This window comes from Oreochromis niloticus, linkage group LG11, assembly GCF_001858045.2.
Source record: "Oreochromis niloticus isolate F11D_XX linkage group LG11, O_niloticus_UMD_NMBU, whole genome shotgun sequence".
NCBI classification, from domain to species: domain Eukaryota; kingdom Metazoa; phylum Chordata; class Actinopteri; order Cichliformes; family Cichlidae; genus Oreochromis; species Oreochromis niloticus.
Genome location: NC_031976.2, coordinates 12,985,478 through 13,002,956, shown reverse-complemented (window position 1 = coordinate 13,002,956; position 17,479 = coordinate 12,985,478). Strand labels below are relative to the sequence as shown.

The following is a 17,479-nucleotide window of genomic DNA, read 5'->3' as shown; positions in this document are numbered from 1 at the left end:
CTGTATGGCAGTCACAATGAAGAAGTAAGAGAACATAATCTTCCTAAATTCAAAATCATACGCAGCTGGTCTGGCAAGCTTTGTTTCATCACCTAAGAAGACAGAAACGGGTGCAAAAACCTGCGAGCGGGTCACACGCAATTTACCATGAGGAAGAAAGAGAAGTGGTTTCTGTACCAACAAGATTTATTTATTTCCAACCTATAAAAGACATTTGATTTCTCTCCTGGACTGAGGAGGAGTGACATCTGAGTCCAGAAGACGGTGTTATTTATTTATTTCAAAAGAGAGAATGCGATATATCCCCCATAAATATTTTACATTCTACAGCAAGAGGTGGGCTTCCTCCTGCTGCTCAGAGATACTGTATGTGCTCACGGGCTGGTTAGGCAACAAAGCATCCCTCCACACCCCCACCCACCTACCCCAGCACTCCCCGAGGTATCTCCTTGAGGGTTCTCCTTGCACTCCTCTGCCAGCTGACAATTAGCATGCAGTTGCTAATGCACTAGGAGCTAATTGAGCACAAGGGGGCTGGAGGTGTCAGTCACTGGAGAAGGCTTGTATATGGGAGCATATACTGGCGCTGCCATTTTAAGACAAGAAGGGATAAACTTAGAGAGGAATGTGGGTCACAGCATGAGGCAAATTAAAGTAAGACAGGTTAGCCCCCTACCAAAAATAGCAAATATTTATCACGTGTTAAATAGAGGAACAAAAACCCCCCCAAAAAACAGATAATTTATTGCTTTGTGGGTGTGAGTCATGTTTGCTGCTTACTGATGCTTGAAGTAAATTGTGGTTTTCACATTCACGTTCTCCTTTTATTTGAAACTCTAGTTAGGTAATACAAATAAATAAATAAATAAACACTGATGCCACACACACTAATGTGAATCAGTGCTGGCTGGAGAACTGCACATCACTGTGTTAAAACCAGGGGTAGCTATTATAAGAGCTGCCCCGAGCTCTGTGTGTGTGTGTGTGTGTGTGTGTGTGTGTGTCTGCCACGCATGCACAAGTAGATATGCATGCAGCACTTTGGAAATGCATGCATGCACTGTTTATCTAGAAGTGCCATCAGTGCAATATTTATCAGAATTCCAAATCCTTTTTTTCTAAAAAGGTGAAGGTTCATTTGGGTATATTTAAAAAAAAAAGATGAGTGGGTGCAGACTGAAGGGCAACAAACGACAGAGAAGCTTCTCTACTGGCTCGTTCAGAGAGAAAAAGACAGAGAGGCAAAGGGGGGGAGAGAGAGAGAGAGAAAAGAGGGAGAGGACACCTTGGTGGTGTATGTGTATGTGTGTGTGTGCGTGTGTGTGTGTTTGGCCTGACATTCCCTCTGACTTGGAAAGCAGGAATGAAGAGAAAGGGAGGCTGTTTTAAAGACGGCTCTCCTCTAACAGGAAGTATCTGAACAGTGACTCACACGCTACATGGACAGAGAGGCAACTACATGGAACTACATATCCCTAATGTGTGTATGATGGGTTATAAATATAAGTGTGATTGCATAAATATGCATAAATAATAACATGATAATAATGAACATCAAAAGTGCTAGTGAATGTGTGTGTGTGCGCGCGCTTGTGTGCGTGTATGTGTGTAAGGAAGTTTACATGCACTCTTGTGTTCTGGTCAAATCAAATTTAAAAAATGCTGCGGTGCATTTTACTAAACAAATCTGTTAGTGTGTGCCAGAGGGGCTATCACTAATTCTCATGTGTTTAGCTCAGTAGATCACATTTCAACAAGGGTATGATGCCTTACTCAAAAGCTTCAGTGTGCACGTTCTTTTGTATGCGCGCGTTTGGATAGGAGTACTGCTTATTTCTGAGGAATAAGCGATGCGTATCTGGGCTTATGATACACATATGTTAAATGTATATAAGGATGTGTGGATTTCAGCATGAGCGTGTGCAAGTTCTCAGCACCCCCCCAACCCCCCATGGAGCTCTGGGGGTTTGCCTATACTAAGAGCAGTGCCTGCCGTTACAATTCCAGGGCTTGTCGCTGATAAGATGTCTGTGTATCTTAAGTCACTGGTACATCAGCAGTCAGCAACATGGCTCCCTCTCACTGCGTCGTGCTGAGCAAACAAGCCTGACCTCTGCGCAACACCCACAACAACACAGCAGAGTGACAGTTATTACCAATGACTTCAGAGTACAATAAGCTACAGAGCATTTTGTTAGCAGTAGGGTTGATTTGCATAGCATTGTGGTGTTTATGCCTGGACAATTTTTTTTTAAAAAAAACATTACTTGCTCTGGTGGTATAATAAAAAAAAAAATAATGAAAGGTCCCACACTGATCGACAGTTTTAAGTGTAATCAAAATTATTGGAACTGAATAAGCATGCATGTCCACACTTTTCCCACACCTTTGGGCTATCACTTTCATTTTTCATGCTTTTCCAGACTTTCCAGTCCTGCAAGGGAGGCACTGTTTACTCGTTCCTGTCTCACATTTTTTGGGGCGTGTTTGATAAAAAGAGAAAAAAAGTGAGCCAATTAATCAAATAATTTCATTTTTAACTAAATTTTAAAAAATAGAACTAGCAAATTAGAACTAGCAGCGGTGTGTGTGTGTGTGTGTGTGTGTGTGTGTGTGTGTGCTGACAGTCATTGAATTTCTCCTATGTCTGTGTATTGGACTTTTTAGTATTGACCTCTCTGTGTTATTCTGTTTGTCTCTTCTACATGCGTGTGTATGTGTGTGTATGTGTATGTGTGTGTGTGTTTGTGTGGAACAGGATTACAAACCTGCTTAACTGAAAAGAAACCAGACTATAGTCATGCATTCCATCAAGAGGAAAAAGAAGAAGATACACGTTGTAAGACTATCTTGCCAGTTTTAAATCTTTAAACTGAGGGTAAATTCTGCCTGTAAATCGCTTGTATAGTTACCGTGTCAGACTTATACTGGCTTTTCCACAAGGACAAGTAAAACAAACAAAACAAAACAATCAATGTTTAACAAGCAGAGAATGAGACAATATGCTGGGAGCATATTATCAATGTGTCATTGTACAGTATGTAACAGCTTTGTTAAAAAGGGAAAGAGGTTCTCTCAAGGTTAAACACACAATGTAGTTACTCAGACTTTGTTAACAATATGTTTTTATATATATATTGCAATAAGATAAACCTTATCATCTTTATACTCTGGATTCCAACAACACCCTGGACCAACTGTCAATATAATCAGACTCGACGGGAGAAGAGTGTAATTTCATCGGCACCTTGTGTCTTTATGTGTCGTGGCATTAAAAAACAAAACAAAACAAAAACCTGAGCGTTTTTCTAAGAAGCGGTTGGGTTGGGCAATTTCACACTCCTCACGCACTTTTTTGAGTCCTTAGCAGTATCAACAACTTTTCGCTGATGAGACAATAGCAGATAGTTCCATTTAATGCGGGAGGAACCATTCGGCTGGAGAAGAGGGGTGTCAGGAAATTGCCAAAACACTCACCCAAACACGAAGTCGAGCATATTTATTTTAAGTCACGAGCCTGTGTGATATCAACGTTAAGCGCTGAGTTTATGCATGTGTTACAGAAACGAAGCACAAGCGTGATGGTCGAGTGAAAGCGGAGAGGAAACCTTGCTCCACCCCCCCTCACGGGACAGAATGGACTCGACCTACTCAATCATACTCTTCAGCATACACTGCAAAGAGCATGCTTTCACCTTTAGGATTGTCTGTGCTTCTTGAAGTCACCCTGGATTATTCTTTTGGATAACGCAGGTACGCACATCTCGTCTTTCCCTGCCTTTTACACACATAAAAAAACACAGGGGCGGTCTCCTCGGTGTTTGGATTTGGTTGTAGGTGGAATGCGATTGTCTGATCTAGATTTATAAATAGGTTACATGCAAGAAAGGGTGTAGTGGTTGATTTAAATATATATGTATTTATATATATATATAAGAGTGTGTGTATATATCGTGTATGGCTATCTCAATGTAACAGAACCAGAAGTACGTACAAGTGTGTATAAATTCTCCACTCTACAGATTTACAGACACTGTGAGTCACAGCAGTTTGATGATACTTCGAATTTGTGAGACTCCTCATACTTAATGTGATCCTTCAAAAAAAAAGAAAAAAAGAAAAAAAAGAAAGATAGAAAAAAGGGACTAAACCAAACTAAAGCGTTTGAATAAAAGGTGGAATACTAATATGCTCCACCGACATCCTTCAGCTCAGGCAAACTTTCCACCAGCTCGAACACACGCACGCACACACACACATACACACACACACACTCATCTCTTCCTTGAGTAATGTTTTGGATAATAAACTCTATCATTGCAGCATCAGAAACACAGATGGCAGCTGTAGACTTCTGAGTAGTGTTAAAAAAAGAGGCAGCTCAGTAGCACAGTACAGAAAACATCCAAGAGGAGGAAGAGGAGGAGGAACAGTTTCTCTCTCTCTCTCTTTTTTAGAGATTGTTTTATTCACACGGAGGGTGGAGGTGGACGTTAGGGAAGGGTGGGGGCAATATCCATATTAGGAAGCCGTGTCCTACATAATAGACATGGCACAACTGCCACTGAGCAAGGCACAGGTGCCGGGCAGCAGTCGGGGTCCGGTGGCTCTTTTAGACATTACATATGAGGATCTGAAACCGCTGGAAGCTCTCTGGTGTGTCGCGTTTCTTCTTCTTTCAATCTGTGCGCCTGCTAAAGCTCTCACAATCTGCATGCGGGGTGTGTGCCCGTGCGCGTGTGTGTGTTTGGGGGGGGATGTGGCGAGGAAGGAGTGAAGAAGTAAGGTGGTGGGGGGGTTGATCGTGTAGTTCGTGTGAGATACTGTAAGTGGGGGCTACTACTTGCCCCCCACCCGCAGTTGATGACACACACCTACAGGATGTGTGCCTGCTGTTATGGTAAAGGTTCACAATAGCACTAAGCTCCAAGGGGGGGGGGGGGGGGGGTTATTGCAAGACAATTGGGATGACTGAGACTTGTTTCACATAATCCCTATTATGTGACGTGTACATACAGGTGACTATGATACCAAAATGAGGGAGTGTATGTGCGTGTGCAAAACTAAGCCCAGAACACCAGTGTCAAAGGGATTTCATACCAATATAACACACGAGCACATTTGCGCACGAGGGTCATTGTGAGATGAGTGTCTTCTTCACTTCTCTGGACACTATCATTAATTGCCAACACGCACGCGGGCGCCAGTTCACGTGTCCCTGATAGGAAGCGATGGACATACGTGAAAGCGCGGAGAGTGGAATGTGCGTCCCCTGCGTGGGGGGCAGAGGTTTGGTGACACCGCGAGGACAAACTTTTTTCTTCTCTTTTGTTCGCCCTCGATCTTGCACCTCACCGTTTCACAAACACAATCTCTCTCTCTCTCTCTCTTACACACACAGATGGGGCTTCTTTCCATGCACGGTGCGTTCAGGTGCTCTCATAACCTCTGCCATTCACATGCTAGAAAATGTGATCAAAAAGTAGTGTGTGGTGGTTTTAAAAGAGGAAGAATTTGTTGAATCTCGCTGTGACATGGGGGATGTTGCATGTCTTATGAAAAGATCGTCTGTGTGGACCAGCCTAGTGTGCTTCCTTTACTTGAAACGCATGCGAATTGTAGGAAATGGACTGACTCAACGTGAAAAGTAAGAAATACATGAAATTATTAATGTTAATGAAGTGACATCAAAAACAACAGGCTAATCTAAATCAACAGTGCCTTGTGCGACCTTTATTTCCAATCACTCAATAAATCTCTTACTCAATGCAATCCGCAAAGTGACGTCTTCCAACGTTATCTGATCATTCTGAGTACAAAAGTTATTGACTCAAAAGACGAGCAGGTGAGAGAAACCAGAAAATACCGGTCGGAAAATATATAAATATATGTAGCCCAATCAAAAATAATTACCATTTAACTGGATAGCACCTCTAACAACACACGCCATAATGTACACTCATCTTTTAGAGTATTCAACATACAGTAGTATTTGTTTACGTCGCTGCTAAATTTACTACATAATTCCAACCGTGTGTCACTTTATCCCTGAGTCATGACATATCCGACAACACCTAAAAGCAGCAGCAGCGAAACGACAAGAGACAAGACAGACAGAGAGAGAAGCAGAGAGAGGAACCTGTACTGTGGTAGCTACAACACAAGGAGACAGGAATTCGGCCGAGATAATAATAATAATAGCAATCGTGCAGGATTGTGGCGAAGTTGATCAGCGGGCTGCTGTTGTCAGTCGCCGCACTGGAGCACACAGCGGGGTCTCCTCTGTATCTCTGCTGGATCTGGACTCTTGGACGCTTTAGGGAACCTGCACCCCCCCGACCCTCCCCTTTCTTTCTCCGACTGTTTGAGCTGCTCAGCGTTGTTTTAACTGGTGAGGAAGTGAGTTCACATAATTATTACTGCTTGTAATTTAGAGGGTGTGTTCGTGGTGGCTGGTCTTGCTGCTACTACTACTACTACTACTACTACTGCTGCTACTGCTACTACTTTAGCTGCTGGTGCTCCTGCAATCTTTGGCTGTTACACATTCTTTAGTTTGAAACCTTGTCATTTCCTTTAAGTGAGAGGTGAGAGAGAAGTGACTAAGAGAGGGACAGTAAAAAAAAAAACGGCATGTGCTACAGTGGAGATAAGGGTCATTTTGGGGAATGTTTGACTGATAAGTGGAACCTTGTGGCTAGGAAAAGCAACAACAACAAAAAAAAAAAAAAGGAGAAGAAGAAGCCAACATAATCCTGTGATACACTTAGGAATGGTGCTATGCAAATAGTAGGCAAAACTGACATCCCAAAGGAGCTTCACTGGGATATTAGAACTGTATCATAAAACAGTTTCAAACGTCTTAATAGTAGCAGTAAGTGTAATGATAGCTGCACTGTAGGTGATAAAGGAGGATAAAACAAAATCAATAAAGTGATGCATATTATAAGAGGTTGTAAAGAAAGTTATCACTGGAGACAGTTATGTAAAAGCATAGTTTGCAGTAGAGATAGAGGAGAAAGTGTGCGCATGCATGCCAGTGTGCACATGTGCCAAAACAGGCTCACCTTCCTGCTTTGTAGTTTGAGCAATACAGATGATGAGAAAAAAAAAAAAACACGGGGAGGGAGGAGGGGGGTAGCTGTTCTCTTTATCTGCTGGTGTAGGAAGTTTGACTTCAAATAGGAGCCTAAATAATGGTGGCTTTGTATTGAGTGGAGTTTCCACACACACACACATCCGTATACACCAAATACTGTGATATTCAGCTGTTCCCTACAAGTAAGAACATTTTGGCAAAAGGGTTGTGTTCCCTTCACTGTCCCCCGCTACAACGGCTTTGTTTCTAATTGTGCACGGGACCCTCAGCTGCCAGTTTTCTCTTGCCTATTTTCTTTGAGATTGACTTTCCGTGGCATACTGTTTTCCCCTGTAGCTGTTGACAGATACAGCATTTTTCTTCTGTGTAAGGGTCACACACACAAACACACACACACACAGAAAGAGAAAGAAGTAGAGAGCGGAGGGAGCGAGCAAGGGAGGAGGGAGGAAGAGAGGCAGAGTGTTGTTTTGCAGACAGGATTACATTGTCTCCCCCATGTTAGATTTCAGACATTATGTTAAATATTTCTAGGCCTGCGACTCTCGCCCTGTGCTCGTGCCAGCAAATACAACACCCTGCAGCGCAGCGCAACAACAATAAAGGATCTAACTTCCCCAAATTGACTGTTAGATAATAAATAGCAGTTACGTGTGATCCGAGTCTCATGGATACTGACAAGAATAGGTGTGATAGGCAAACCGATTTAGTCAGTTATGGAGGGGGGTGTTTGGAAAAAAAAAAGTAGCTTTTCTGAATGTTTAATTGATTTTTATTTTTTATTTTTTTGTTTAGACTTTTTCCTTTTCTTAATCCAAGAGTGAAGGAAAAGCTGCAAACAGGATTAACTGTAGCTGACGAGTTCAGCATTGGGGGTGTTATTTTTTCTTAGAAGGTTATGTCATAGAAGTAAATAAGCAGTGACGTCACTTGTTGACCATCGCAGCAGAGTGAAAGAGGAACATGACCTGTGTTTAAATGTGAATTATGACGGTTCATCACTTGACTAATACAAATGTAAGTCATGTTCAGGGAGTTGAGAACTTTTTGGAAAGCCTGTCACAGATGCCTCACATTCACAAACAAGTCCCCGGAGAGCTTGCGCATGGCTCGAGCTGAGCTTTTGTGTTTGATTGCCTTCCACCACTGCGTGTCTTTGCATAAACTGAAGAAGTGCTGCGTATATCTTTAGTAGAACTGCCTCTCTGTCGCACGCAGTTTATGCGCTCAGTTTTCCATCCCTGTGCTTATCAAGATCAAACTCTCAGCCATACCTTGACACTTTTTTTTTTTTAATCTGTAAAGTTCATCCAGCCCCTAACTCCTCCCCTCCTGTTCTTCCTGTATCTGTGGGAGTAAAATTAGCAATTTCATTTTTTTTTTTTTTTTTTGGAGTGGGGGTTTGTATTGTCCCTTCAGAGTGTGGAAGTGTTTTATTGGTGTGGCGAGAAACAATGAGGACAAGGCAGGGCTTTGTGGTGGCAGAAATGCATTTTTAACCCATGTGAATGAATGGCGCCTCACATTCCACAGCAGCAGGCCCTTTACTGAATGGCAGCACTAACTCGGCTGTTTTCATTACTCATTACTGCCTTGTGCCTTTTCACCATGTACAGAGTCATTTACCTTCACCACACTGGAGGGGGGTTAAACACTATACAGACTCTTGTTATAGTCGATTTTCAGAACTGGACATGGGGTAAAGCTCATGATTTGCCTAACTGTCTCTTGCTCAAGAGTCAGCATTAAAGCTGCTCTTGTATATAGACATTAAGAAAGGATGAACTGATAATGTTCAGTGTGAAAGTTCTGCTTGTAGTGATATAATGTGCATGATCTATTGTGACTTTTTAGCTCAGTGTTTTGGCTGTCTGGCCTCGAGCTTTATTGTTCCACTTCATTGTTGATGCTCTCATTGAGTCATTTCTAGCATAGACCTTAAGAGAAAAACTTCGTAAATAGTCAGTGTAAAGAACAAATCACTGGGCAGCAAAAAAGGGTATTTTTTCTTATGTACTGATGGGAAGAAAAAAGTGGTTAAAAAAATAAAAAGTCAGGGAGAAACGTGAATGTTCCTCGTCATAAGCAGGGTGCACAGATTTTAAACAACAATAAATCAATAAATAATGTAGATCTAGTCAGGCTTGTACCACCAAATGGCAGTTCCTTCTCCCTGTTAGTATCTTTTTCAGGAAATGGCAATGGCTTAAGTGTCTAAATCTTTTAGTAAAGACCTTTGTAAAAATCCTTTTTTCCCTGTAATACTGGGGTGTGAGCGTTCTCTGTTGGTGGTATCTAAGACCTTGCTGAATTCACAGAGAATGGTTCCAAAGCTGGCTAATTGTGTTGTCCTTATGCATACACAAGTCGTAAATCCGATCCATTCAGTCCATTTTTCACTGTAATTACTACCCTGCTTTGACCGTACTTTCTCATCTCCGTCCCAACTGCTCGTGGTAATGTTGTGTGGTTTGAAACTATAATTGATATGAAGGGAAAAAGTCATCAAATCAGAGGACAGATATGTTTTTCTGCAGAGGCTCAGTCTGAAGTCATTCTGTGTGCCCTGCTGCCCCCCCCCTTTTTTCCCTCGCTCAGCTCTTCCTTGTTATGTTTTAGATCATATCAGTGCTTTTTACATGAAAGCAAACATGTACGCATCTGCCTTTACATGGTTAAATAACTTTGTGACATGTTGAAGTTGGATTGGAGGTGGGAAATGACGAACGCAAAAACAATTTTCTGGTATGAATCAGAAATGGAGGAGGAAAAAAACCAAACAATTTATTGTCTTTTTACTGGTGCTCCATACAGCCACATCATTTTAATACAGGGTCTTGTGTCTATTCTGTGGTGATGGCATTGATTCCATGCTACATGGTGGGGGTTTCCACTCTGAAAGGGCAGTCTCTCTGTGTTAGCCTAGAAACACCAAGCTCCTGGATTAAATTATAAATGAGCCCTCCGTGGGAAACGTATTGCTTACTGCTTAGGATAATCAGAAGGAATTTTGCATTTGCTGTCATCCTACACATTTCCAGTGGATGTTTTGTCCTCTCTACTAACTTCTGTTCCTGTGGTGCTCACAGTTTTCTTAAAACTTTTGATAACAGGTGTGCAGTTAATCCCTTTATTCCGATTGCACCTGCACCCTCCACCCTCCTCCCGTATGGATCAATACAGTCTGTGCCAAGCCAAGCAGCGTTGTCCAGGTACTAAACTGTGAAGACAGATATCTGTCTAAATTAGACCCAAAGAAAATGATGTAGTAATCAGGGGATTAAGATAGGAGAGGGGTTAAGGGGTTAGAGCTGGTGGGGGGTAGGGAGGGGATTTAGGCACAGGCCATTTTAGTCATCTAGTCATAGTGTTGGGGTGGGGAGAGAAAGACAAGGGTGGTTTTTTTTTTTTTTTTTTTTTTTGGTTTTTCTTTTTAAATTAAATACGCATCTATTCAGCAAAGTGTGATCTTCAGACTTGGGAAGGATTCAGTTTTTCCCACCTAAAGTTTAATGATGCAGTGGTGGAAAACCCCTCTGAGACAGCAAGCCCTAATGGGAGTGAATAACTTCCCTTTGAAAGCCATATATAGATTTTTTTTTTTTTCAGAAAGAAACCCAGAAAAACCCAGTGTGCACATTTATATACAGTACATCTGGCACAGCTTACTTTATTATATCTATCCTTACTAGGGTTACTGATACAATAATGGCAGAGCACAGTTCCCCTCATAAACTGGCTGAAGCTGGTTTAGGTGGGTGTAGGTGCAACCTACAGTAATGATTTTCAACTAAATTCCATATTTTTCATGTTGTAAAAGTCACATTCTAAATACTGTCATTTGCACACATCCACTGAGAGTCTAATGGAAACCGTTTGTGACACAAGGTAGCATTTTTAGTCACTGCGAGATTGCTCATTTCCAAAGTATTTTAGTGATGTTAGGAGTAGTTAGTGTTAGTGGTTCCTCTTACTGCAATGTATTTTTTTTACTCAGGTTATATTTAAGGTATCTATATTTATATTTTTACTCTTTTCTTCTTAGGTATAAGCTTTACAAGAACACATACATTTGTTTCCATTCTAAATAATGAAATCAACAGCGTAATCTGTGTGTGTATTTGCATGTGCTTTTTATGCCTGATGGTAAGAGCTGGATCTTTGGTTCTTTCTTAAAAAGTAAAAAAAATACAATAAATAACTACATTAGTATAACACCCACCTGAAACAGGTCAATTTGAGCTTTTAAAAATTAATAGAAATCCTATATTTCCATACTTTGTAGTAGAAAATAGAAAGTACACTAAAATAATGTTAGCAGGCATTTGCAATTGCTGCTAGCAGCCTTAGCTAAATATGACAGCTCATCCTACTAAACCTAGCAAGCAAACATTTTTAAACATTATCTCCATACCTGAGCTGTGTGTGTTGTGTGTCTAAAAGGCCTGGTTGCCCTGACACAAGAGCCAAATGCATGCTGTTAACAAAGCATGGCAAAGTTTTCTCGTCTCTTTTTCTAGCAGCCATGCTAACTCTGCATGCTAGCATTTGCCTTCTGCTCTTGAGACAAAACTTGTTAAAAACTTAAATTAGCGAACCCAAACCTCTACAGGATGAACCAGATATTAAATAGAAAAAAATATAGCAGTCGGACTTCTATCACATCGACTGCTAAACCAGTGTGTAATACATTTGCCCTACATTCTACCTTTTTGACACGTGTAGGTGTGTGTCAGTATTTTTGCAGTTTTCCACCACTGACAGTTTGCCTGGTCTGATTAGCGCTATTGCTGATACTCCTACTAGTTTCCCTAATAAATAATAATTTCACCAGCTGTGAGTAGGCTGGGACCATCACTGAAATCAGGGGTGGGCCCCACTGAGTGGCTGATGATCTGATGATCAGGGTTGGATATCGACTCCATTTATCAGTGCCGCCATTTATTAGCGGAGGACGCTCACAGCAGGGTTGGGCCTGTAGTGATGCAAGCGGTGTTGCAGAGTCTTGTCGGTGCATAGATTTCTTCAGTTGCAAAGAGTGGGATGTGTTAGAGTTTTAGCAGAAAATCTGACTCTTGCTTCAGTTCAGACAGAAGCTCCTTTGCCACATTACAAGCCACATTGTCCATCACCGTCACTCATGTTGATTTTCCGCCTTACGCATTATTGACGATACAATGAAATAACAACCAGGAGCAACGCAGCGCTGAGCTGACTGCGCTGGATTCATTAGCGGCACTTATCAGGTTTGAGCTGACATACTGATCATAGTTAATAGATTTCTGCCTGCGTCCATGAACCGAAGCTTGGCATTGTTCCTGTGATTGTTGCGGGATTAAAGAAGAGAAATAAGCTTAGCTGAGAGAAACAGCCCAGAAGACCACGTGGCTATGATGGGGGATTCAGAGAGAGAGAGAGAAGGGGAGAGGAACGGCAGTCTTTGTCCAGCCCAGATGTCACTGTAGTAGACTACCCTTATTGATCTGCTGCTTTACACAAACACACACACACACTTCCTGCACATCACTCACATGCACGGTCTAATTAGATAGCTATACAAAGGGAATTTAAGAAGTGATACCTTCAATTTGGCTACATAAACACCATTTACCGCTGATTTATTACTTTATATTGAAATATGTGTCTCATTATAGAATATCCTTTTAACCGAGATGAGAAGCATTCCATATTCACTGTTGCAGAGTGCGTAAGCATACATCAGTTTAAGAATATTTTGAAATATCTCCATCTCTGCATTCTTTCTACTTTTCCTGGCCTGGTTTTTATGTCTGCCCTTTTTAAGGTTTGATAAACCAAGACGACACAGTCACTTAGCATGTAGGTGTCTGTGTGTGTTTCACAGGGCTCGGCAGGGAGGGGACGCAGCACCCAAACTTAATCCAAACTCACAGCAGCCCAGAGGGCATTAAGGGTGGGTGGGGGGTTGGGTGAACCGTTTCCTAAGAAGAGAGGTTCATTTTTTAACATACGCATTCCCTGCTATTTAATAAACACACTCTAAATGGGGATGCAAATGCCTACAGAAATTTTTAAGAACCCCATTGCTTACATGTACAGGTTCTGATTTTTTTAAGGCTTGATTTCTTTGGAAAATTCACCACAGTCCAAAAAAAACTTATATGCAGGGAAGAAATTAAGAATAGGTGACTTCCACTCGGGCAGCACAGACAAAGAAAAAGAATGCCACTTATGGGAACTAAAAACGCAAACATTAAAAAAAAGGAAGTTATGAATAACCACTTTAAAAGTACTTTGCAATTATTTTCATTTACTTTACTTATTGCCACACTGTCCCTATACATACACACACACACACACACACACACAGGATTGCCTAATCCTCCTCATTAACTACTGTTGTTGCTCCATTCTTATATATAAAAAAAACTTTAAATACAACACACTTTAAAGTCTGCTGTCTACTTCTCCACTTGACTTGATCCATCTCAAGTGCCCCATATTTACTACTACATTGCTAGCAACGTCTATTAGTCAGAAGAAGTCTTTTTTAGGGGAGGGGGGGCACAGAATCAGAGAGAAAATGGAAGAGGAGTGGATGTAGTTAGTCCAGATTGAAGGCCAGTGATGTTACATGTCCGACTAACTTAGGGAAACAAGCTGGAAATGTCTCCAGGCTACTGCAGCTAATCATTCAGCCCACAGAGGAACTGATCGTTAGCCACTGATGTCAGCCTAACCTTGCCACGATGTGTTTTAGTGAGTTGTGTTTGTGTGTGTGCGGGTTGTGGGGGTGGGGGGTTATAGATGGAAAGATGGACCCCGAAACAAATGTTTGCTGATCATAATGGATGAGAAACCACCTCCTGCTAAGGGAATATAACATAAAATACAACAATTGCTGTAACAAACTCCCAAAATGTTCATGTTTTACTTTTTGACTATCTCAAAATGAATCGATAGGAAAGAATAACAAGAAAGAGCAAAGATACAAAAACAGAAAAACATCCAAATTTGCGTAACACTTTGAGACCACTGTCTATTCAACTGTAGCAAAATTAAAGCCCTCTTGGAGAAGAGGGACAGTCATAGAACAGTCATTACATCATCTCTGAGGCGCTGAGGAAGTAGGACCAGGAGGTGCTCTGGGTCAAGCAGGCGTCAGGGTCACTGAGGACAGAGGTGAGGGGAAGAGGGTCGCCCAAAGATTAGCGAGCTCACCCGAAATCTCAGTGTGGCTCAGACATCCAGGTGAACTGCAAGCATGCATGCGCGATGAAATCAATCTGGATGCAGATTGGAGGCCATGTGCGTGTCTGTGATCTGCTCTCGAGGATTCTCCTGTGCATGGAAGGAGAAAACAACCTTATCCCTTTAACTTTTCTTATCTTTCTGTGTCTGTTCCATATGGCTGGTAGGTTATAGTTTGCAATCAGAAGTAGCACAAATACTGAAGCATTGTTATGACTGGGAGTGATATACGTTGCACTGTGCTCTTTCAAGTGAGACCAGCTGAAGATTGTAGAGACTAGTTTAGCTCGTTGCCTATGTTTGTCTATTTCTTAGGATCAAAGTATTATGTAATATTAAAAGTAAAGTTCTCAATTTTTCCACATCAAAGTAGGTTTTCACACTTTCAAGAGAAAAAAAAGTTACTTAAAGATTTTTTTTTTGTCTCCCAAGGGAACAATGACAAGTCTAACAAATGTCCTCAAGTGCTGCCACTTGAGTTAGCATCAGTTGGGACTGAAGATCAAATCTCACAATAAGGAAAAGAAAGAAGAAAAAAACCCCCCAAAGAAATGGATGTATGAAAATTGAAAGAATTGATCTGACTTAATCAGCTACTGAGCTACCAGCTGCTTGAGTGTTTGAGGCTATCAGCTGGAGGCTACATTACCTCCTACTAACATCACACACATCATTATGGACAGTCGGTGGCAAAGTTGCTTTTGTGTGAGAATTTGGGAAAAACTTTGTGTAGATTAAAAAAATCTGCAGCTTCAGTGTTTTTCATTTTTAGTATTCATTTAGTAATATCACAGTTATAACTGTATTTAATGTATGACAGTGTCATATCCATTGCATTTAGTCTGTTAAGAACAGAAAGATGTTTTTGGTCTCCCATTGTGTTTCCTGGTTGCTGTCTGCTTTTTACCTCTGTTTCCAGCTGTCTCTCTGTTCGTCTGTTGCTCCGGGGCCTTGCAGTCAACTACACAGGAAAGAAGAGACCAAAGATGGGGAGCTTTTTAGCACCCCCTCCCCACCTTTCCCCCCAACCCCCATCACAACACACAACCCTACTACCCCAACATCCACAGCTACTAGCAGCAGCAGCAGCAACACTCTTGATGCTTTGTAAAGAATCCCTCAGCACACAGACACCCTCCCTTTAGCTATCTGCCTGGCCTCAGTGCCCTGTTCCTACATTGTATCCAGATGTGAGGAGGATGGTTGAAGGGAGGAAGGTAAAAGGGCCCCTGGTACTGCCCTCCCCAGTCCTAGACCATACCAGCTAAACCCATCCCAATAGCAAAGATTTATTAACAAACTCCCTGCTAAAAAGAAATGAGGCCAGCAAAGCAAATATCCCAGACTTTCATTTCAATATTTGCACATGTTTAAATGCTGCACATAGTAACAAACAGCGCAGTGGCCGTTTCTGCTGTTTTACCCTAAAACTAAAACCGAGGAGATGAAAATCTGTTGCTCTTAAATACAACTGGCTGCGATTATCTAATCCCTGGCTGCAGAACTCTATTTAAAGAGCGTAGCCGCTAATCCCATCAGATTATACCTGACCAACTGTACAAAATCACCTAATTAATAGTCTTAAGGATAGTCACAGAAGCTGGGCTTCCCTTGAAAAAAAGACCTTAATAAATCATACAAAAAATTTGACCCATATACAGAGTCCTAATCTCAGGCATAATCTCAAACACAGAAATGGGAGATTCAAGGTCGGAACTCCTCATGGTCAGGACTCGTCTAGAAACTAGAATCTGGAAGTGGGTGAAAAAAATCCCAAAACATTTTAATGCAGTAAATGCATTACTTTACACTGAATCATACAGAGACCAGTGTGAGGTGTAAATTCCCCCTTAAACCAATGCTATAGTTGTACCATCTGTAAGGTTGTACTGGCTGACTGCTGTACATATACTGATATGACTCCTTTAAATGCATATTGATTTTTTTAAATTTGGTTTGTGTCCCAGAAGCAGGTGGTGTACTCAGATTTAAGTACCTGGGCAGCAAGCTCTGTGCCATGCATGTGCCAGGTAGAACTAAGGAGGAGGTTTTACGGATCTGTGTATATGAATTGGAATACTTGTATGAGCAAAAAAAATCAGTTTGGGCCAAATTTAAGTCAAATTTGGAACGTCTGTTTCTATTTTCAAACGTCAGTGGAATTGTTATGGGCAGCTTAAAACAAGTGCTGCTACTAAATGTGTGGAACTAATTTAGACTGCCTTACTAGATCAGTTCAGTTCATGAGGTATTGGTTAATTCTACAATAAATATGTAATTGATTAGGCTGCATCACATTGGAAATATCAGCAACGAGTTTCCTCAGTCTCTTGCCCTGACTCTTTCCGATGCTTCCACATTACTGTCCACGTGTACGACCACATATGATCCTAAACCATATTTGTTGCCATGACAGTGCCATATTTTTTTTCCTTTTTGTATCGTAGAGCCCTGCTTATCTTAAATTCATACTATTGCAAATGCAGGTTTATCAGCAGACTTTGTCTCTGCCTCCATGTGTTTATGTTTCTCATTAGAAGTTAGCTGTGTCCATTTTTAGTAACCCATCCTGCCATCTTCAGTCAGTACAGTGTGTTGTGTAAAGTTGTCCACTGGTGCGGTTTGGAGAGAGGGACTGTGTGTAATCCTCGATCCTCTGTCTCTCACTTCATGTGTGAGCTGTTGCTTTTTAGCAGTGGTTAGGTGGCTGGTTGCCTGGTTTAAATGGCCTGGGTAATGCAGGTAGCTCCCACTGGAAGTTTCTGATCTCTTTAGGGAAAGCTGTGCAAACATCACTGTTTGATGCAATATTTGCCTTCTCCTATACTATCCTCAGCTGCCTGTCTACATTAATGACTCAACATTAAGTGGTGAGCTGCGTCAAGCTGCTACAATTAAGAATTTGGGCTTTTTCTCAGACTTTCATTATCAGAATACAAAATTGATTGTTCACTGAAAAGAAGACTAGATGGGTAGATTGCTACAACTACATAACTTGGAATGGTTATGGCTAAGCACATAACTCTAACCCTTCTTTGTCTTAGGGTTTTTAAAAAATATAATATACAGTCATTGTGGTGCGATAGACAAAACTTAATTCAAATTCAGTCAGATATCTCCTGGAAGTTAAAGAGTTCATCGAGACTGAGC

General features: G+C 41.4%; 1 protein-coding gene across 7 annotated transcripts in view; it reads left to right on the top strand.

Annotated features, from left to right (window-relative positions):
• The first annotated feature begins 3,650 nt into the window (after positions 1-3,650).
• The window catches only part of LOC100701904 (zinc finger protein 516), a 48,556-nt gene continuing 34,727 nt past the window's right edge, over positions 3,651-17,479 (top strand). For 2 of the 7 annotated variants that reach the window (XM_025911439.1, XM_025911442.1), the window contains exon 1: positions 3,651-3,753. The gene's annotated coding sequence lies outside the window, so the exon portion shown is untranslated. Of the gene's footprint in view, positions 3,754-3,789; positions 6,400-17,479 lie in introns of those variants that run through there. The other 5 variants (XM_003443635.5, XM_005450658.4, XM_013270435.3 and 2 more) reach the window with 3 other exon arrangements.